At 45.0% G+C, this 23,894-nt stretch overlaps 1 long non-coding RNA gene across 1 annotated transcript; it reads right to left on the reverse strand.

Annotated features, from left to right (window-relative positions):
• Positions 1 to 17,847: 17,847 nt before the first annotated feature.
• On the reverse strand, positions 17,848 to 19,051 carry LOC124682676. Its single transcript, XR_006996377.1, has 4 exons — positions 18,995 to 19,051; positions 18,256 to 18,353; positions 17,975 to 18,057; positions 17,848 to 17,867 (listed from the first exon to the last, which is right to left on the reverse strand). It is a non-coding gene; the product is annotated as an uncharacterized LOC124682676 (long non-coding RNA).
• Between the last annotated feature and the right edge of the window lie 4,843 nt (positions 19,052 to 23,894).

Consider the following 23,894-nt stretch of genomic DNA (forward strand, 5'->3'; position numbering starts at 1 on the left):
GGGTCAAAAAAATTCAAGAATAGAAAGAATTTTGGTTCATAGAGGATGACATGCGGGACCCATGATCCTGCATCGTAAACGGCTCGATCGGAGAGCGTTGAACGAGATGGCGCGATCGAGAAAAAAAATAATGCTAGAGAGGCTGCCATCTGGGCCCTACATCCCTGGGCGGTGCGGATTTGCGTTGACTCGGCCGGCGAACCCGAGAATTCGTGATGCACCACGTCTCGGGCCACCATACGCGACGTTTTGGACGTTTTCGTCGGGCTAGGTGGCCTCAAAAACGAGAAAAAAAAGTTTTGACATGCACCAGAGAGAGACCAAAAATCGTCGGCCATGTTCCAGCAGCAACCACGGCGCGACTTCAACTTCGTCGGCCATGGCAACTTTTCTTGTAGTGATGCTGGTCTGAGTGCTGCAGGTCAGGTACATGTGTGCGGACAGTGGCTGTCTCCCCTTAAAAATATGAGTCTCAGTGTTGTACGCCTTGGACTGTTGTGCGGGCAGACAGAAAAGTACGTAAACAGAAGCGTGGAGAGTGTGTCCACCGGCCCGAAACCCAGCTATTATGACGCCCCTGCCGACTCCGCAATTCGGGCCGTCCACCTCCCGCGACGCTCATTTCTAGATAATAGGTGACGTTTAGAGCTCACCCGTCACTAATAGGTGACCAAGCACCCAAAGACGCGAAAGCGCGGTACCGTCACAGAAAAAACATTCGCCGATGAATTTCTCAAACGTCAGCTATGTATCATCATTGAAGCCCCAATAACGTCAGCTGATGAATTGTTTGTAGTGAGAGGAACTTATTGCTTTGGATGGGCTACTGGATGCGTGTACAACCTGAAAGGTATTTCAGTTTGCTTACTTGTGCAAGGGTTGGACATTATTGATAATTTGTTTTTGTAAATATCTCACGTGTTCCATTTTGAAAAGTGTTCTCACCTGGTCTTGGATCTTATACATGCATGCTTGTGTAATTGAAATGTGTTTCCTCCTAGTTCTATGATATATTGATACATATCTTTCTCCTTTCAATGTTAGTTCTCATTAACGCTGCACATGAATTTGTAGGGAACACAGATTCATTAGCTTGGATGCTGCTGCTATGGACAACCTCTTCAGCCATGTCAACACTATATGTAGCAACGATGGTGAGAAAACTATGCTCCCGGAGGAGGATCTCACTGGTGTACCCGCACTTCAACTAATTATTGACACTCTTATGATTTGTTGGAAATTTTGTTGCATTCACTGTTAGTGGAATGTGATGGATGGGAAATAGTGAAGTCTGCATTCACTGATATGTATGTAGGTGTTGTTACTGATCATGAACATGTATGATCTAGAAGTGCATGTATGTGTGGCACATTATTACCTGCTTTTGGACAAGTATGTATATGTCAATTATCACTTCATGAAGCATATTTTAGTGGATTATTACAATCTTATTATAGACTGATTCTAGGTGTGTGTACTTGTATATGAAGTGCATAGTTGGATGAATGTGTATTTACTAAGTAATTTTATACTGTATGATGTGTATTATCGCTACTAGAAAAAATTCTAACTGTAGGATCAGTACCAGTGAGGCACCATGCTAGTGGTGCGCTAGCAGTGGCGCACCAGGAATAAGTGCGCCACTTCTAGTAGATTACCAATGGCGCACCTGGTGAGGTAGTGCACCACTCCTATGTATGGCCATGGTTTGACCACCCCCACACATATCAATGACACACCAAGCATACAGTAGAGCACCTAAGATTGGTGCGCCATTGGTAAGTGTGTAGCTGAGGGTATAGATGTGCTTAGGATTATCAGTGGTGCACCATATATAGGTGCGCCACTGCCACCTCAAATAGCAGTGGCGCGCCGCCAATGGGTAACTCCTGCCCAAAATTTTCACCACATCCCCTCCTCGGCGGATCGGCTTTTCAGTTTTGAAAAAAATAAAAGAAATAGATAGAAATTTTAAAAAATAAAATCCTTCGAGATGACAATGTATTATGTCATCTAGTTTTAATAAAAATTAACAAACATGAATTTTGACTTTTTTTGCAAAATGGTGTCATGTTTCGGTAAAACGGTTTTCTGGTTGCATACGACCTTCGATGAAAACATTTTTATATGCAAATATATCTACACGAAATTCTACATCCGGTTTTAACGCCCTCTAGGCGTTCTGATAATTTTTTGATTCCCCAAAATCAAAAAAGAAACATGACTTTTTCAGGTTTTAGATTTCGAGCAAAAAATTTAAAAAATAGCAATGGCGCACGAGATCATGGTGCGCTACTGCTAATATTCCCGCCTCGAAAATTCTAAATGGCCGGCCACTTACCCCCTCCCCCTTTCTTATCCACCTTCCTACTCCCACTCCCTCCTCTCCTCCTCCTCCTCTTCCTCCTCCACCTCCTATCCTTTCCTACTTCCTTCTACTCATCCATCCACTCCTCCGTCTTCTCCGGCGACCCTCCCTCTGACCTCCATCCTACGTCTGGCCTTCCTCCTACATCCTCTTCTCTTCCTCTCCTCCATCCTCCATCATCCATCCTCACATCTCCTCTATCCTCACCTCTCCTCCATCCTCACCGACGGCTAGGATATAAGCATGAACATGAACGGGACAAATAATTTGGACAATAAAAACAAGAAAAAATAACAAGCAAAATAATTCTATTTTTTTATATATCCAAATCCAGATCTGGATCCAGATTTCAAAATTTAGTAGTGGCAAACATATTTTTTGTCTAGTGATGCACCTCGCACTTTTAGTAGTGACGCACGAGGAAGCTAGTAGTGACGCACTACATGGTACATCACTGCTAAGCTAGATAACAATGGCTGACTACTTGGTGCGCCACTACTAACAGTTAGCAATGGCAGTGACAGTAGTGGCGCACCACTACTAAGCAAAAGTGGTGCGCCACTATAATGAAGCTTTTCTAGTAGTGTATGCTCAGATTAGAGCAGTCTAGCGGCATGCAGATTATTATCAGTGATGGTACAACAACATTTTCCTCCGGGAACAGGCCAGGAAAATGAACCTTTCCCTTAGAAAATAACAAATTCTTCAACCTGACATTGACATTTTCTTGGGACCAATCGACAGGAACAGACCCCAGGAAAATAATTCATGTCGCCCAACCGTCGGGAATTGACAATTTCCCCGTCCAAATAGTCCTGGCGGTTTTTCCCATCGGTCAGCTGACAGGAACGATTTTCCTGACACGGTTTTTGCAAATTTCCTGTAGGTACTTACTCGCGCGGCGAACTCTGGCACTGGTCTCACCGCTGGCACCTGGGCACTCCCGATTTTAATCCTCTTTTCTATTTTTCTTTTTCAATCCCTAGCATATCTTCCAAATCCCGGTTTAGTTGCCCCTCCACCCGGTTTGCATTGTTGGATTCTGCTACTAGCTCAAAACCCCCGCGATATATTTTGATTTATTGGATTCTCCATGTGATCGCTGAAGATGCATGAAGCATGCGTGCTGCTAGAGTCATGCTCCTCCTTGTATCTTCATACGCCCATCTCTACCACCGTGGGCATCATCCTATTCATGGCCACCTCCCACCACAAGGAAGACAAGCTGAAGCCCGCCACATGTTGGATGTAAAAAGCAGCACTCCAAGCATCCAGCACCCCCGTAAATTAGTCCTGTAAGTTATCTCATCCCCCATCATCCTGTTGCCGGTACAGATTTATTTCATCTGTCTATCATCATGTAGTACTAAAACTATGACCTATTGTTTGAGTGAACCTTTGTTTAATTAATGTCAGTCAGGTTTCTGCCCGTGCAGTGTGCCTCTAACCGTGCATGTGTCAGCAACAAGTATTATACCTGTGTGTATTTTCATTCTGATCTACTACCATGTGCGTCAAAAGAAAAGAGGATGCCCTTCAAAGTCCGAGGTGTATTTGACATTTTTCATATCTCTGGTATTATATGGCCATGTGTGTTTTTCCCTTATATCTGATACGTTAGTGAAGTGGAATGCAAATTTAAATTATTATTGTATCCCGCAAATATTACTATCCCCTCATTTTTTCTATACGTTTCATTCTTTAGCAGATTATTGACATTGATCAATAGATCCACCAGTTTTTTCTTATCCATGAAGAATCGGATTCAAGAAGGTGTGAGATCGTTGCTATAAATTTAACCACTTAATATATAAGTTCCCAATTCTCAATTTGGTTTGAGAACAGAACATGAGATTATCTTTGTTTCACGTAGTATTGCAAGTTAAACAAATGATAAATTATACTGAAGTTTCTGGACTGTCTGTTTTCTTCCTTGCTTCATATTGTTATTCTGTGCTTTGCTCCATCGTTATTCAGGTGATCTGTGCAAATTATATGGTAGACAAAGTGGGAAAAAATGGCTACTGTATATGAATAAGTAAAAGAAAATGATTTAGCAGGTAGAAATGAGCAAGTATATATAGCTTAGTTACCTTAATTATTTTCATTTCTATTAACAGTTAGTTATATTCTTTTACATCAGCTATTATTCCAATGGTGCATTGTACAAACAATATCTCGATTTCCGATCTATCTTTCATGTATGCATGTTTCTTCATAACAAGAGTGCTTCAATTAGTAATGTACCTGAACGTCACATATCTGAAATTATTGTACAACATGGACCACAAAATGGTTTGTTTGTAATACTGAGTCAGATTCCAATGTTAATTTTATTTATGTTGTGTAAGTATATTGGATTTATTGCAACCTTTTGCATGCTACTCAGCATTAGAATCTACTTTTACCTTGACCAAAAACCTCCATTACTTATTTTACAATTTCACTTCCACTTCTCTTATTCTCCAAAGATCTACTAACATTTTCTTGTAGCAACACGCGGGGTATCATCTAGTTTATCTTAATCATGCAACCGTACTTTCCTGAAACAGCGGGCCCCAGCTCAGCAAGTCACACATTATAATTTTGACATGGAGCATCAGCAAGCAAGGGGATCATTTATAAACCGTTATCCATTAGTAAAACTAGGAGGCGTCGGCGCGGCGCACGCCGCGCCCGTGGCATTTTGCTTGTAGAATGGTTCTAGATTAGCTGCGTGTATGAAGATTCCTTTGCCCGGATGGCAGTAATCAAGGGGTACCATACTTGTTCCTAGTGGAGTGATTCAGACGGTGCCGATTTTAGTACCTACATAGCTATTGACACGTGTAGATAACAGGACAATGAGGTGGCCGTCGTTCCTGTCAGTTAGCCCCATCGCTGTCTTTCTCGCCAGAAGAGAGGCTCCCTCTTCGGTCTGAAAGCAACGGCTGGCTCAACAATGGCCCTGCCGTCGCATTATGCAGAGATCGGGGCGGAGGTGCCGTCGGTCGGAGCGAGGACTATAGGGTCGTCCCGAGGGATCTCCGGCTCGCTCTGCAGAGTAGGAGAGTAGTAGCCTCGTTTTGCTGCCGTGCGCGGTGGTGAATCCCAACTGCATGTGGAGACTGAGTGTTCTCGAGTCGTCGGTCTAGTCAGCGAGCCTGTGGACGAAGAGAAGGCAGGCGGTGGTAGGAACGGGCATAGAATAGGGGAGAAGTTTGATCTCAGCGATGTGTGAGTGCGGGCATTGGGTGTATTCAGCTGTATTCATACAAATACCATTCTGAGCGGCCGGCGGAAAGCAGCGCAGACGATTGCGGTGATGGCGGGTAGCAGAGCAGCGGGCAGCGCAGAAGGCGACCGCGAGACGCGAGTCCGCGACGGCAAGTCGGTAACACACTGACTAAACCTGAACGCAGCGGCTGGTCAGGTACTCTTCACTCATTTTCTGCAGCTCGAGCAGCCGCACATTATTAGAACTGAATAGTAGATTAGCATTAGCTGTTTGGCATATTAGGTGAATTCATTTTCGCTAGTTGATATGAATACTGTAGCAGAGCTGCAGAGTAGATGAATTTATTTTCGCTAGCAGAGTAGATGGATTCAGTTTCACTTCTAATATCCTGAATTCCTCTTGTTTTTTGGTAATCTAGCTGAAGAAGAAGAGTGGTTCTTGCAGTAGCATGTTTGCAATTTTTGAATTGTGGAAATGAATAGCTACCATCTAGAGTATGGCGCAGCCATGGACGGCGGGGCAGTATCGCCGGTCGGAATTCAGCACCTGGCCGTCATGAATCCTATCGGTGAGCTTGTGGACAAAGAAGAGCTAAGGTGGAAAACAGGAGCCAATTCAGTATCAACTGGTATGTCCACTTTCTTGAGCTCGTAGAAGAAAATTTTCTAATTAACTCTATATTTCTTTTTCTGAATTGAAAAAAGTATCTGTGATGTTTCTATTTTATTTTCGTTTTGATTAATATGATTGGTTCTAGTCTGTGCGCTTATGTAAATACGTTGCAACTGAAATAGCAAATTAGAAAGTAAATATAAATATATAGAATAGCTGGTTCTACAATAGGGACAACTTAAGACAGGTGAAGCAAAAGACAGCCTTCAGCAGCTCCATTACATCCTCAAAAGCCAATCGAAAGCGCAGAAGAGTAACCACCGATAGACAACAGAAACCACTAAGTACAGTGTAATACAAAAGTAGCTGCTAGTCAAAAGTATTATCCAAATTGCTTTTCTCGGGAATGCAACAGCTCTTGTAAGTAGACTGGGCACCGAATATCTGTAGCTCCAAACATCTGAATTTAGCCGGGCTATCTTCCCTGAAAATTTACCAGCTTCGGTAGGTACCACTTAACCACTTTAGCATCTTCTGAAGAATAACTCTGGCACAGTAATTTGTTTAGAGTAAACAGCACCTGACTTAAACACGAAACAATTGTGGCACCCCCGGGATCAGGGTTAGACAAATATCAGATCTTCGTCTGACCTAAGCCTAACCTAGAGCTCGAGAGACTACAGTGAGAGAATCGGTAACACAACAGTGACTCTACGACTCAAGAAGTAATACAAGCTCATAACTGAGCGAAGAACCAAAGTATTACAAGCAGAGGTCACTGACCTGGCATTCATCAATCAACGGAAGCGAAGTTATGCTATTAGACATAGCAAGATATCAAAAAGGCCTAAGAGGCCAGGAGCATAACGGCGACGTCCCAGCCCATAGATTCCAGGCTGCCACCTGGGAACCCCAAGCTACTCGTCGATGTCGACTTAGAAACCACCATCTGTTGGAGCGACTTCGTCTGAAACAAGAGCATGCAAAGCTGAGTACAGGGACTCATCAAGACTTAGTACAACCTTTTAGCAAAGCGGGTATGCGGGCTTTCTGTAGAGCTTCTTTTGCGTAAAGCCAGTTTTCCTTTGTAAGACAAGAGAGAGAAGAAACTCGACTACTCAGAACCTTTGAAAGGGGATAAGAGAGTGACATCTCTATCTCTATTGATCATCATATTGTATCCACCGATCTTCATCATCTCGAACCACTATCCTCGGATCACCCCCTCAACACCCGAAGAAGGTGTCCGTAAACACACATTGATTGCCAAGTTTTACGATTAGGTTAAAGTTCTCTATGATCTCCACGTCCGTTCCCAAGTCGTCCATAACCGTGGACACGGCTTTTCGAAAAGATTCATAACCCTGCAGGGGTGCACAACTTTACCCACACGTACCAACCGACTCTTAATGCCAAATTATTAGCTCTCTTCCTTGGAAAGCCGGCGAGAGGTGGTTGACCACGACCTTTACCTTGCTGTCGCCGAGACCATGAGTCACGCGCTAAGGATTATTCCGTCGTAACGGGTCAAGTCCCGAAGCCGGTCCTTAACGATGTGAGCCGAGGTGGGTTTCCCCGCAGGCCGCAACCCCCGACCACCACGACCACGCTTACCCGCTCGTTATGTACCTTTAACCCCCAAGCAAAAATGCAATGCATATGACCAGGTAACGCGCAAACTATGTGACTCATGGAATCTACTAGGCAAGTTAGTGAGTCGAGAGGGTACCATAATAGGGCCTCGTGTGGTTGTACGCTCGGTCTTGGTTCAAGAGGCGAGAACTCGGTTCCTAGGGTCGGCGAAACGAAACAACCCACCACATCCCAATGTGGCCTCTCGTCCGAGCCTTTAATCATGTTTATCATCATCTCTATACTTACCACATCAACTCTGTCATGCTAGATTCATTTCATTGTAAGGCTCCAGTCCGAAGACCGGAGTAGTAGCGTAACAAACTAAGCATGGCTAAGCATAAAGAGATAAAGGCTCTCGCGACGCACACATGCCAAACCTAGTTATGCTAGGAGCAGTGGATCAGGTATTTGAGGCTACAAGGGTGGAACATGCAATAGATAGGATAACTCTACCTATCGATAAAAGACAGTTGAATCGCATGCAATATGTAGGAACCAGAAGTAAAAGCATTTCAAAAACATATATGAACCAGGCTAGGGCTTGCCTTTGTCCCTGACAAAGAGATATGGAATCTTCGGAGATTTTGTTCTTGACTTGCTCGTCGATGGAATGTATTGATCTTTGGTGCTGTCGATCTTCGTCATCTCAGACTCGTGCTCTATCGGTCGCGAAGAAGCAAACACTAGAAATATACAAATAACATTCAATACATGGCATAATGCAATGCACATTCAAAGATGATGATATGGCAAATTAATGGAATTGAGTAAACCTAGGTGCATCGTCAATTTAATGGGGTTCCGGCATCGGACCCCGACATATGAGAGGGGTTGATTAGGGTTTTCTACTAAGCTTCACATTTAATGGGTTCAAACATGTATGAAACATGTATAAACAAATAGGAAATGTTTTTCTGATCGAAATGATATATAAATTTGTATTTTTCTGAATTTATATTAATTATTAAACAATTACTGGAATTAAACAGAAAAAGAAAAAGGGAAATATGACATCACGCTGACGTCAGCATGACGTCAGCGCGGCCATGAGCTCCCTGGGAGCTCTGGTCGATCTCCAATCGGGCGATTGAGGCCAAATTCGGGCGTGTGAGCGGGGGCAATCGACGCAGCTTGACGCGGGGAACCAAATGGTGGCGGCGCCGCCCACCAATTGTCGCCGGAGCGTCGCCGGCGACGACGCCCGACGGCCGCGCGTGCAGGCTCGCGTGGAGGCGGAGCTAGGGGAAGAATCCGGGGAGGAGGAGGGCACCACGAGCATCAGCAGCTCACCGCGAGCACGTGGAGGTTGACGGCGTCGCCGGAGGAGGCCGGAATCGGCGGCGAGGTCCGGTGGCCGGCGCGGCAGAGGCCGCTCGATTGGCGCGACTGGGGGCGTTCCGGCTTGCGCTGAGGGGCGGAGGAGGTCGACGGCGACACGGCGGAGCGAACGGCGGCGTCGGCTGGGCTCGGGGCGGCGCAGAACGGCGACGGCGAGGTCCGGCCAGGGCTAGGGTTTGGTCCGCCGGGCGCAGAGGAGGAGAAAAGGAGGGGAGGCGAAATGGGGCTTCTCCCCGGCGGCGGCGGCGCTTTATACGCGTCCGGGGGCGGCGAGGCCATCCCGGCCGCCGGCGCCATCGACGGCCGCGGCGGTGCCGGGCACTCGCCCGCTCGCGTGCGTGGCGAGGAAGAAAGGGGTTTTGCGGAAAACCCCCTGGATTTTAGGGATTTTTCTGGAAAATAAAACGGTGAAGGATTTTGGTATTTTTAGGGTATTTTGACCCATATTTTGAGGAGGTTTTTGCAAAAAATTTTGTTAGAGCAAAATACAACATTTGCAACTTTGTTTCAAACCATTTTGGTGCAAAATTTCACAAATTCAATGCAAATGCATGCATGCTTATGCACAACTAGCAACAAATATTGGATTAACAAACATGGGATGTTACAACTCTACCCCCTTACAAGAATCTCGTCCCCGAGATTCCTAAGGTAGGAAAAGAGAAGGTAACAAGGACTACGACGGTCTTCAACGAGCTTGTTGATACCACACCGATCTTCTTTGTTGAGGAAGTTCATCCGCGACACCATGAAGAGGTTGACCACAACACCATGAAGAACTCTTCATTTTGCCTTCTTCACTCCAAAGGTAAGAGGGAATAACTCTGGACGGTGGATCTTTACAAAGATCGAGTATCTCATGGTTAACTCATGGAAGGTGTGTTCGGAAACAACTCTTGAGCTAAGAGACATGAAACACATCAAGATAACGGAGGAGACGGAAGAAGTTTCAAATTTTGGTAGGCAATTGCTCCACGCTTGACAAGAACACGAATGACAAAGTAGCGAGGAGTTAAACTGCCTTTGATACCATGACGTGGCACTCTTAGAAAGGGTGACTCGTAGAAGCACAGATATTTATACAACGAGAGCAACTTTGGACTCCAAAATCATAGTCACTCTTCGGACAGGATACATGAAACGATTGTTGTGTACTCAAAAGGCTAGGCCCAGATGACTGACGAATTCGCACAACGTGTGAATTGGTTAGAACTTTAGGTATAAACCAAAGGAAAGAGAAGGGTATTGTCTAGGGAAGTGCCAAGGATCAGCGGTGAGTGAAATTTCTCCGAACGAAGTTTCTGTCACCGGAGAAATGATTTCGAGGGATTGACCAAGAGACATTTAGCAACACTGCTTATAATGTTCTCCTTGATGTTATATACACCAATGTTTAGGCTATTTACGAGCCTTCAGTAGGTCATCAAGTGAAGTTCAGACTTCGGAATTGAAAAGACATCATAAGGGCAACTCCTAGAATAAGTTGCACAAGATCCTTATGGGGAGTGGTTTTTCTTGTTACTTCAAGAATCTTGACATTAGGTCTTCCGACTGATTGGGTTAACCACGACATCAATCTTGTCGGATTTACAAAGAGATCTATCCCAAAAATCCTTGAGAAACACCAACCATCATTGCCGCTTGAGATTCAGCTTAGGTTACGTGTAAAGATATTTCAGACTTAGCATATCCAATTAGAAAATTTTCAACAGTTACCACCAAGGTAAAGTCGATAGATTCTCAAGTTATAGCCTTGTCAATCTCCAAAGGATTGAGCTCGATTGTGTAATACATATGGTTAAGACTGCCAAAGACAATTGCGTGCATGTGAACTTGCAATGTAATGCAAGTGAGTCCTTGTGGGGACATCAAAGAATATTTTGAAGTTCTTAAGCTTCTTCTCTTTCTTGAACAAATCAGGCAGTGGCTTAGTGTGCATAGATGAACGTTTCAAGGAATGGAGGTAACAACCTGCCATCTCAAGAATATTCCGCACATGCATGACCGACCTGCGATGATTCCCGAGGAAAGGAAAGGGAACTCGACTCGGATCCACGGCGACATCTTTCAGCAAGTGCACGTGAACCGAGAAGGTCACTTCCAACATCCGGAACACATACTTCATGATGACACAAAGATGGTTCTCAAAAGTTTCCAATATTATTGCCAACTATTCAATATGAATCTCTTTAAATATGGAGGAGATACGAATGTCATCGATTGGGCTCAATAACAAACTTATCAAGATACTCCAATGAGGGACTCACATTCTATATAGACTCGGCAGAAATATTGGTCAGACCAAAGGACATGAAGGTATACTCAGATGAGACACCATGAGTATAAACATCATCAAGATAGTTCCTGGAACTGAGTTTGATTTGACGATAGACCAAAATCAAATCAAATATGGAAAAGATAGCATATCCATAAAGAAGATACTTTCTGACTTCAACACAGACAACACTAGACATCCCTTTATGAAGGAACAAAGTTGGATAGAGCTTTTGCCTTTCAACTCTCCAAGTTGTTGTTTAAGCTCAAGCAACTAATCCAGGATATCTAGTACGGTTTCTTGGAGAAAGGAGTAGTTCACAGAACTAACTTACTCATGCACTCGATAACACGGTCATGTGGCAACATGGCGATACTTCTAGAAAGACAACTAGAATATCATGAACCACCGGTATATCACTGAATTCAGGAAGGGATCTTACTTTACAAAGCAAACGATATGGTCTTGAGAGCTTCAGCATAAACCTAACTCTTTGACCGAGGATGTGCCTGAATAAATGGACTTGGCAACACGATCAAACTTCGCTTAGTAATTGGGGAACCAATCATGCTAAGAATGACACGAACGCCCTTGGATTTCAATGCAATGAGAATTACTAAGAATCTCAGATGGCCACATCAATACAAACACCCCAACATTCCCAAGCATGGACAGCTCGGAGGAAAGGCGAGTAAAGATATGTAAGAGCATCACTTCATCAATAAGGTCATGATACAGAGCACGACCTCATGATATAAAAGAGGGTGATACCCTAAGGTAGAATAGAACAGAAGCTAACGAGGCTTCATAATCCGCGGATTACAAAACTTTGACCAAGTCTTAGAAATAGACGAGGTACTGGAGTTTGTTTCTCCTGACATACTGAAATGGAATGTCTTGACGAACCACAAGTGTAATATACACTGTAGAACACCAATGCACATTTACAACTTGGCTGATAGCTAGTAGACAAAGGTCGAAAAGCAACTAAAGAGAAAGAACACTATCAGGATCAGAATTCCTGAGAGGTAGATGCACAAGTTAACACTCTTGGGAAACTCGTGCTGAAAAGGGAGGTGTGGTAGAGTCACAGACATAGATGCGAGACTCACAAAGAGCACTCTTGTCGTGATCCATTTGGTTCAATGAGAGAACCTCTGCGATAGCTAATGGAAGGGAAAGACCTTTATTGCCGTAGTTCAATCACGACAATAACCACAAGCTTGAAGGGTAGCTTCATTTGAATTTAGCCAGCCCGATGTAATGTTTGAACATTAACACCAGGGTTTAATGGAATGGATCTTGGTTAAAGGCCAGCTTCATGTACAAAGATTCATAAAATAGAATCTAGCACAATCGGGGACCTTAGGTTCAAGTCCAAGGGTTAGAACCCGAGAAAGGAGTAACTACTAGATGAGTGACACAAAGGACACTGCGATTTAGTAATCACGATGTAGCATCTAGAAACCATAACTAGCTTCCGAAGTACCCAAAAAAAATAAAAAGGAGGCATACAAGGCGAAAGGAAACCTCGAAGCCAAGAACAGAATGATGTGGAACCCAAAAAAAAAAAAATAGAGAGATCATGATGGAAACGAATCTCTCTGTTGAACAAAAACAAAACAAAGAGGAAGCACAGAACACACACGACTCTAGAAAACTCTATACTAGGTCAACTGGTTTAGGAACGACATGCCCTTGAGGCACCTAAGTTTGAAAGACTAGAAGAGATAGAAAAACTTTCAAATCAATACAAGGTAGGGCACCTTAGAATTAGAGCGATACCAGATAAGGAGTAAAAAGAAGCCTAATCAGATTTTTCGCAAATACTTTTAGCTTTCAAATAGTTTTCACAAACACTAGACTCAACATCGACCAGTAGAAAGGGTTTCCTACAGGCAGTCCTGCTCTGATACCAAAACCTGTGGCACCCCCGGGATCAGGGTTAGACAAATACCAGATCTTCGTCTGACATAAGCCTAACCTAGAGCTCGAGAGACTACAGTGAGAGAATCGGTAACACAACAGTGACTCTACGACTCAAGAAGTAATACAAGCTCATAACGAGCGAAGAACCAAAGTATTACAAGCGAGAGGTCAACGACCCGGCATTCATCAATCAACGGAAGCGAAGTTATGCTATTAGACATAGCAAGATATCAAAAAGGCCTAAGAGGCCGGGAGCATAACGGCGACGTCCCAGCCCATAGATTCCAGGCTGCCACACGGGAACCCCAAGCTACTCGTCGATGTCGACTTAGAAACCACCATCTGTTGGAGCGACTTCGTCTGAAACAAGAGCATGCAAAGCTGAGTACAGGGACTCAGCAAGACTTAGTACAACCTTTTAGCAAAGCGGATATGCGGGCTTTCTGTAGAGCTTCTTTTGCGTAAAGCCAGTTTTCCTTTGTAAGACAAGAGAGAGAAGAAACTCGACTACTCAGAACCTTTGAAAGGGGATAAGAGAGTGACATCTCTATCTCTATTGATCATCATATTGTATCCACCGATCTTCATCATCTCGAACCACTATCCTCGGATCACCCCCTCAACACCCGAAGAAGGTGTCCGTAAACACACATTGATTGCCAAGTTTTACGATTAGGTTAAAGTTCTCTATGATCTCCACGTCCGTTCCCAAGTCGTCCATAACCGTGGACACGGCTTTTCGAAAAGATTCATAACCCTGCAGGGGTGCACAACTTTACCCACACGTACCAACCGACTCTTAATGCCAAATTATTAGCTCTCTTCCTTGGAAAGCCGGCAGAGGGTGGTTGACCACGACCTTTACCTTGTCTGTCGCCGAGACCATGAGTCACGCGCTAAGGATTATTCCGCCGTAACGGGTCAAGTCCCGAAGCCGGTCCTTAACGATGTGAGCCGAGGTGGGTTTCCCCGGAGGCCGCAACCCCCGACCACCACGACCACGCTTACACGCACTGTTATGTACCTTTAACCCCCAAGCAAAAATGCAATGCATATGACCAGGTAACGCGCAAACTATGTGACTCATGGAATCTACTAGGCAAGTTAGTGAGTCGAGAGGGTACCATAATAGGGCCTCGTGTGGTTGTACGCTCGGTCTTGGTTCAAGAGGCGAGAACTCGGTTCCTAGGGTCGGCAGAAACGAAACAACCCACCACATCCCAATGTGGCCTCTCGTCTGAGCCTTTAATCATGTTTATCATCATCTCTATACTTACCACATCAACCTGTCATGCTAGATTCATTTCATTGTAAGGCTCCAGTCCGAAGACCGGAGTAGTAGCGTAACAAACTAAGCATGGCTAAGCATAAAGAGATAAAGGCTCTCGCGACGCACACATGCCAAACCTAGTTATGCTAGGAAGCAGTGGATCGGGTATTTGAGGCTACAAGGGTGGAACATGCAATAGATAGGATAACTCTATCTATCGATAAAAGACAGTTGAATCGCATGCAATATGAAGGAACCAGAGTAAAAGCATTTCAAAAACATATATGAACCAGGCTAGGGCTTGCCTTTGTCCCTGACAAAGAGATATGGAATCTTCGGAGATTTTGTTCTTGACTTGCTCGTCGATGGAATGTATTGATCTTTGGTGCTGTCGATCTTCGTCATCTCAGACTCGTGCTCTATCGGTCGCGAAGAAGCAAACACTAGAAATATACAAATAACATTCAATACATGGCATAATGCAATGCACATTCAAAGATGATGATATGTCAAATTAATGGAATTGAGTAAACCCTAGATGCATCATCAGATTAAAGGGGTTCCGGCATCGGACCCCGACATATGAGAGGGGTTGATTAGGGTTTTCTACTAAGCTTCACATTTAATGGGTTCAAACATGTATGAAACATGTATAAACAAATAGGAAATGTTTTTCTGATCGAAATGATATATAAATTTGTATTTTTCTGAATTTATATTAATTATTAAACAATTACTGGAATTAAACAGAAAAAGAAAAAGGGAAATATGACATCGCGCTGACGTCAGCATGACGTCAGCGCGGCCATGAGCTCCCTGGGAGCTCTGGTCGATCTCCAATCGGGCGATTGAGGCCAAATTCGGGCGTGTGAGCGGGGGCAATCGACGCAGCTTGACGCGGGGAACCAAATGGTGGCGGCGCCGCCCACCAATTGTCGCCGGAGCGTCGCCGGCGACGACGCCCGGCCGGCCGCGCGTGCGAGGCTCGCGTGGAGGCGGAGCTAGGGGAAGAATCCGGGGAGGAGGAGGGCACCACGAGCATCGCAGCTCACCGCGAGCACGTGGAGGTTGACGGCGTCGCGGAGGAGGCCGGAATCGGCGGCGAGGTCCGGTGGCCGGCGCGGCGAGGCCGCTCGATTGGCGCGGCCGGGGACGTTCCGGCTTGCGGCGAGGGGCGGAGGAGGTCGACGGCGACACGGCGGAGCGAACGGCGGCGGCGGCTGGGCTCGGGGCGGCGCAGAACGGCGACGGCGAGGTCCGGCCAGGGCTAGGGTTTGGTCCGCCGGGCGCAGAGAGGAGGAGAAAAGGAGGGGGAGGCGAAATGGGGCTTCTCCCCTGGCGGCGGCGGCGCTTTATACGCGTCCAGGGGGCGGCGAGGCCATCCTGGCCGCCGGCGCCATCGACGGCCGCGGCAGTGCCAGGCACCTGCCTGCCTGCGTGCGTGGCGAGGAAGAAAGGGGGTTTTGCAGAAAACCCCCTGGATTTTAGGGATTTTTCTGGAAAATAAAACAGTGAAGGATTTTGGTATTTTTAGGGTATTTTGACCCATATTTTGAGGAGGTTTTTGCAAAAAATTTTGTTAGAGCAAAATACAACATTTGCAACTTTGTTTCAAACCATTTTGGTGCAAAATTTCACAAATTCAATGCAAATGCATGCATGCTTATGCACAACTAGCAACAAATATTGGATTAACAAACATGGGATGTTACAACAATGCATGAAAATATCAGTAACGCAAGAACATGAGAGGATAAACCTCCATAGAAGAAAAACCTTATATGTGAACTAACACATCTACATAAAGCCAAGCAACAGAAAAACCTACCAATGATGATTGCAGTTGAGAGACAAATATCTGAAGCCTCGCCCCAACTCGACGCCTGCGGCAGAGAGGATACTCTAAAAAAAAAGAAACATGTAAAAGTAAAATCAATTAGAAAAACACATATGAGCTGCATATTTTACATAAAATGCAAGAACAAACACCGTAGAAAGAAGGTTACATGTAAGCTAGTGCATCGACCTTCGCCGTGATGACCGATGTTCTTTTAAAAGGACTGAAGTGGAAAAACGGGGAGAAATCGTGGTCCTGAATTGAGCTTCAGAAATAGAAAATCACCAATGGATGTTGACTTGATAAACACCCAAATTGTTATACGTATATACATAACTATTAAGAATCACTGAGAATTCAGAATCCGGTGTAAAAAGTATAATGCATATAAAGTTTTGAAATCTCATCTCTTATAAAGAAAAGTCCCTTTATACATGCATATTACTCAATATTTCAAGGGACGGGAAGAAAGATATTAAGAATGCTCCCTTGTAGTGCATTTGAATTGTCCTGTTAGAACAGAAAAAATAAAGAAACTATCTGAGAAATCATCAGTTTCTTGATTGGTTGATTTTGTAAATTTACTGGCGAATGATGGTATGCATGGGTCCAGTTAGAGGTTATTGTGAATATCAGATCTAAACTAATATGTGTTCTAGCATTCTAAGCAACATGTGTAAGACTATATATCCACTGTTCAATATAGGCTCTATGATTGAATCCGCAGTGGACAGGGCAAGCAAACAACTCAGTTTAATTCAGCGAAGAAGCAACCTAAGTAGTGTATGGTTGCTGAAGAGTATTGTCATCAAATATGTAGGTAACGCAAGGATATCAAATATTATAGCAATTACCTGCAGGAGTGAGAAGCAGACAATCTTTGGCGCACCAGCTTATTCTCTGATCTACTCGGGCACACAAATTAATTACAAAATGCAAAAGCACAACAACAATTTTTGTAGGGTACCGCAAAAAATATCTGATTAAAGGAAGCCACGGAGCTAACATGAAGCAAACGATCTTTCTGCTTAAGTCAGCAAAGGAATTAGTAACTGGTACTGTAGGAAATTAACTGAAAGATAATGGCACTCCCAACAATTTGTATGAGTTATGCAGAGGAGCCTTTCTTTAGGGTAATCTTGAACCGTGTCCGTATGAGTTCTGGAGATGAGCCTTTCCTTTAATGGTAGCTGAATTCTGAGGTCAGCTGAATCCAACAATCCAGAAAATCATTTGAACATCAGTAAGGAATCTTGAACACTGTAGATACAACCCAGGCAGCAGTGAAATAATGCAGCAAGGAAACAAAATCTTATCTGTGTTGCAAGTAAATACAATGGCCTCATTTTTGAAGCACGAATTCCCTTAGTTTTGTAGGCATATGATCTGCAAATAAGCAAGGCAAGACTTTCAATACATACACTTACATGAAAATAAAGTGTTAATATAAAAGTGAATATATGGTACTAAAATTAGTTAAGCAACTTGATTACGTATGTCTCCAGCACCAGCCAATACTTGCCGAGCTCGCATCCGCAGGAAATTACCACAACAGACTATGCCAACATCAATAAACCTGAAACTATGCCAATATCAATAAACCTTGAGGACCATTTAAAGTATCCAAACGTGAGACCCTAACTCTGATAAATTCAGAACAAATCAAACATCAGTTTTCATTCCGTGTACTTAAGCTACTCTTGGTATAATTCATGGAAGGGAAGCAAGGTCAGCATAATTAATATTACTTTTGTTTGAGAAAAGTAAACGATACCTGAGAACCTCGGCATTTGTTTCATCGTCTGAAGAAATTTCATGGGCTCTCTCAAGTTAGCAACAACAGCCTGAATGCATTCCTGAGTCAGCTATAGCCTGGAAAAAAGAGAAAATGTATTTGCATTAAACCAAGAGGTGGCTCGTCGCCATGCTGACATAGGTAATCTCTAGCTTGACTTCGCTCTCAATACCATGTCAAAAACCAAGTCAGACATATAATATATGCACGTAAGCATGGAATACAAAGAAAAATTATGTAAATTTTGGCCCATGGAAATCAGCAATAAAAATTCTCAGTACATTCTGTGTGGAAGCATTGATAGCTGGAAAATTTTCGTTTACACATGCAATTATGCAGATGCAGCATATTATATGCATGAACAGAGGCTATAATTATATAGAGAAAATGAATCCATGCCATTAACAACAACCAAGAAGGTTTGTTCATGCCAAATCTGGTAAACCAACAGTACTATCTCAACTACATTAACAATCCTAGCTATTCTGAACTGTACATTGGCTACTCGGCTACACTTATGCATCAAACTTATGCATCAATCATCACGATTACATGATCTTACCAAAAGGAGCTGCAACATTGCTCAGTGCCTAAGTCTAGAATTAAACAATTGGTACTGATGATGTAATAATTAGCAAGCATTACATAGGAATTGACCAGCGAAGAGGCCAAATCTGTAGGATGCTTATTAGAAGATAGGAGGGCAAAGGAAACTGACATAGCAATTGAGGAGGCTCGGCGGCATGGAAGCGGATACCACTGGGCATGAAGACATGTAGAAACCAGACAGCAGCTTGCTCTGTCAGCAGTCAGGTAGTGCATGAATAATAACGTGAGAAAATGTTTGAGTAGACAGACATAAACACAAACACATGTACTTCTTCAGGAAGGACAGCCCAAACCTGAACTCCAAAAAACCGGTCTTCTTCCCCGTGCTCCTCTCGAATAGATGCCAACCTGAACAAACCAAGATATGTATAGGAGATGAGGAGAAAATGGAATTGAGCAGAGGAATAGGCGTTTACCAAGCTAATCAGGTAGCACCTCCGGCTACCCACTTCCTGCCGCCGCCGATCACCATGTTCGGCACCTTTGACGCTCCTGTGGTCATCATCGAGCGCCGGCAAGCAGCAGAGCGCATCTGCATCTCCTATCCCAACCCACGACGTGTGTGGGTCTGTGGGACGGCGCCACCAAGACTCCTCTGTCCCTGCGTCCGCTCCACCTGTAGTCTTCTCGCCCCCATCGTGCGGCCGACTGGCCGGCGGAGTAGGGGACCGCCATCCAGGCGAGGAGCTGCGGCGGGGAATCGCATGAGAAAGGAACTGCCGGGCGGGCGGGCTGGAGAGTGGAGATAGAACAGATACATTTCAGAGGACGGAAGAGCCTAGGAAGTTCAGTAAGCGGTAACTTTGCCAGAAACTGCCACCATATCAACGAAGAAACCTACTCGTGGCATGATATACATGGCATGTATATCACCGGCCAGACATCTCCAGAAGACCGGCTCGAAGGGCAGCAGAAGCCTAGGAACCGGTTGCCGGTAACCACCAGATCCAAAGAAATAGGAAAGAATAAATAACCGGATGGATCAAAACAGACTTAGAGCCACGCGTCATGCAACTGTTGGAGGGATGATTGGATAATTCTCACATCAACAGTACCCAAATCGTGCAGATGGCGTGAAATCAGCTAGCAATTATATAGGGTATAATGTCTGCTCACGTTGCAGCCAACGTTGCAGGAAATGCATATGAACTTGGTTAGCATCATGCTTCCGTATTCTCTCATGGAAGGTAATCATATGCTGGTCTAATAGGGTAAGAAGTCACAGTGACTGGCTATTATCTGTGTGCATTATTTATTTTGAATGCTACCCTTAGGCAGTTGTTAGTGATTTATATGTATATTGCCAATTGTTTTTGAGTTGTGATGTATATTTGATTACATATTAACTGAGAACTCAATATTTTCTAGAGATGTTCGTCAAATTAGATATGCTAGCGTAAACCAATGCAATTTCCCTACACAATTCTTATTTCTAAATGCATACCCCAAAACTAGCTGTTGCATCAAACCAATAGATGAGGTCATGCAGTCCATGGTGTCGAAGTTGAAGGAATTAGAAGAACTTCATCTTAAGTGCCAAAAGGATGTGAAGGAGATTGCTCGTCTTCGTGCAAGATGTAGTGAGAAGTGATTGATGAAGTCATCATTCCGGTTTCCTGGTCTCCTTTTTCAAGGGACCAACCTCCTTTGCAATGGCTTTTGATCGTTGAGACTCCTAAGAACATCGTGAGTCCATTCGACACGATACCTATGATCCATTAGTATTTTGCCTCCTAGAGTCAAACAGTTTCTCTGTGGGATCCATGTATTGGTCTTTGACAGAGTTCACAAGAGGTATTTAGAGACTCTGTTGACGATCCATACCATGCACGGAGAGGGGGCAAAGCCCCCCCCCCCCCACCCCCACCACCTTGGCGCCCTTGCAGGGCAGAGCGATACGTGGTAATTTGAGACTCCGCTCCTCTCTTTCCAAGCCTCCAGCGATGGGATTCTCTCTCCATAAGGGAAGGGGTTACCAAAATATAAGTGTTTTGGGAAATAAAAATACCAAGAGAAACAAGAACTAACATGAATCATCCACTAAACAACCTTGCCAGTGACGCTCTTCTTCTTGCTACACGCATACACTGGGAGCTTCATCAGGGCTTGGTCTGCATCTCAACAAGTGGAGTGTCAAATATTTGAAAATGTGAAGCTATATGAGTGAAGGTAGATATCATCCCTAGAGCGGGGAGGTTGTAGTCCACACTCGACGACATGTAGCGAAGGCGTAGCGCACTGACCTCGCCTGCGGAACGCGGAGAGGGTGGTAGAGTTGAGGTGGTGTGATCACCCACAAATTAAGAACGTAAGAAATATAAGATTACCCGATGTGTCTCTGGTAAGCACGATGTTCGTCGTGTTGCATATTGGGAACGACAGGTTGACCTCCAGCCACCACCTGATGTTACGTGGGTATACACGTGACAAGCAAAAGAATGAAGAACGAACAAACCAAGCACTACATATATAGGGGAGACAAGGATTTTAAGTTGGAAAACCCCTCCAAGAAGGTGGAGAAAAAATAACTGGTCTCGGCAAGAAAAGCTTCACTATACCGAAAGTGTTTAAACAACGCCCGTTGGTTTTCAATGAAGTGATGAACCCTAGCCGACAACTTAAAGGAGCTATTTATTGACGGTGATGACAATCCGCGCAAGGTGGGTGGGGGGGCACCCCCCCCCCCCCCCCCACCCCCACCCACAGACGCACCTCCACTACTACGAGGTGTTCTGGAGAGGCTTCAATTTCTTGCGACGAGGGTGCACGATGTGGCCTTGAGCTCGATCTGCAGAAGTGCTTGCTCAAGCGCAGACGAGGGCTCTCTCGACAAATACTCGGGCGCATGTAGGGAGCACAAGCGGATGTGTCGTGTGCCTCTCCGTCCACCAGCAAATAGGAAGAAAGCAACTCGAGTAGCACCATGGGGGCAATGTATGGCTTCCGAAAATATGTCGATGAGTTTCCCAGATTGAATGTCGTCGTGGTCGGTGTGATCACTCATCCTGCTCAAGAAATTCTTGATACTCGCAAAGCAGAGGAATGTCACTGATATAGCGGCGATAGCCCATAGGGATCCGGGGAACACGATGCGTCGGAGCTGGCCTGCACCATCGCCATTTCTGGAAGGTGACGTTGTGGGGGAAAGGATGGGAACGGAATAAGTGCGGAAGAGAGAAGGTGGGAGGATCCGTTGGGTGGTAGTACACTAGGGATCGATAACCCATGAACCGCGCCTAGCCATGCAAGTCTGCACTTTTGTGGTCTCTGGTTTCCCCTCTTTCTCCCATCTTCTCTTGTGGGCATGGCCATGGTGGCATGGCCCGTTGCGACCGCGTACTTAATTTGTATTTTATTTGCCCCATGAATGTCCAGCAACAAAAGTAACTACTCGAGAGATAATATCTAAGTACTATGTGTTGCAAGTTGTGGATGTCAATGGCTAGGTAGTAACTAGCTATTTAGATGAATAAATGTTCTATATCCTGTCATCCTTCTTGTTCCCTCCTCCCACTTTTCTGCTCCGCTCATCTTTTGTGCTCTCTCATCGGAGCTTCTTCCTCCTCGTCGTCCTGCATAACCGTACGATACATGCCTCCAACAGGTATTGCTCGCCATGGGCTTTTTTGGGTTTATGTCATTAGCTTTTGCTTCTTCTTACATTAACATCCTCCGTTGTTGCAGATTGTCTAGTTTGTTCATGCTAAAGTGTGAGATTATGTCGGGTAGTATAGGTTGTTATAAATGATTATATCCCATCATGCACTAAATTAGGCGAGAAACAAAGCTTCACTTGACACGGTAATGTAACTGATTCCACGGTCAAAAAGTATGGGCATATCCAAAGAGGGGGGGGGGGGTTAATTGAGCCGGCGAAATTCTAGAGAGTATAGGAGAAATGGAACAATATGTATTACTAATACCCTTTATGTAAAATGTGTGTAAGGCTACTAGCTGCTTAAAAAAGTTAATGTATGTATTAGATATATGTGGTACATAAAAAAATGCAAAGAAGTATCAACTTTTTAATTGAGAACCATCAAAGTTCGGTCCTATTGAGCTCAAATGAGAACACAAGCAAGCCTACCACGCACTGCTAAAACAGAGTGGTAGGCAGCAAGGAGAAGCTCTCATATCTATCCATCTAGTTCGGATCCCTTTTTACCACTCGCCGAGGACAGACAGAGGCAGGGAGATAGTGGCTCGAGCTCTGGCGGTGTCGCCACATTTGGTGGCAACTCCGCAGCCTATGGCCAGGACGTCTTCTCCGTCGCGTGTCCGGACTTTTATGCAGGGAAGGACGCGCCCGGGCTCGTCGTCGTCTACTCCTCTTGGTGGTTCTTCGGTTGCTCCCACTCCGTCTTCTACCACACCTCAGACGGCGAGGGTGCAGCCGAGGACTACTCCTTCTTCGACGCTCGTCACGACGGCATCGCAGCTGCAGCTCCATGGAGCGGACGTGGTGGGGCAGAAGCAGTCGGCCTTGGGCTCGGTACTGCTGCAGCATCCTACCGCTGCCACTGTGGTGCAGCAGCCGACCCATGGTACGGTGCAGCTGCAGCAACAGGCCCTTGGCGTGGAGGAGCAGCAGTCGGTCCCTGGCGTGGAGGAGCAGCAGCCGGCTCCTGGCATAGAGGTGTTAGTGTATGTGTTATCCTTGTATAATACCGGTATAGAGTAGTACTCTACCCGGTATTATACCCCCTCTGTATTGCCACGTGTGGGGCTATTCCACACCTATATAAACATGAAACCGAGCCCAGGGAGAGGGCATCGTTCCCGCATAACATCGACATGGTATCAGAGCCCTCTTCCTCCACGACATCCAACACCGATCCCTAGAACCGCCGGCGATCGCCGAGCTTCCAAACAACCCAAACAACCAGAAAACAATCCTCTCCGGCCGCCGCGTTGAGATCCTCCGCCGCCGTCAACAACCACATCAAAACCAAAGAACCCATCAAAAACCCTAGCCGCCGCCGCCGATCACCTTGATCTGCCGCCGCCAA

Source organism: Lolium rigidum, chromosome 1 (assembly GCF_022539505.1).
Source record: "Lolium rigidum isolate FL_2022 chromosome 1, APGP_CSIRO_Lrig_0.1, whole genome shotgun sequence".
Lineage (NCBI taxonomy): Eukaryota > Viridiplantae > Streptophyta > Magnoliopsida > Poales > Poaceae > Lolium > Lolium rigidum.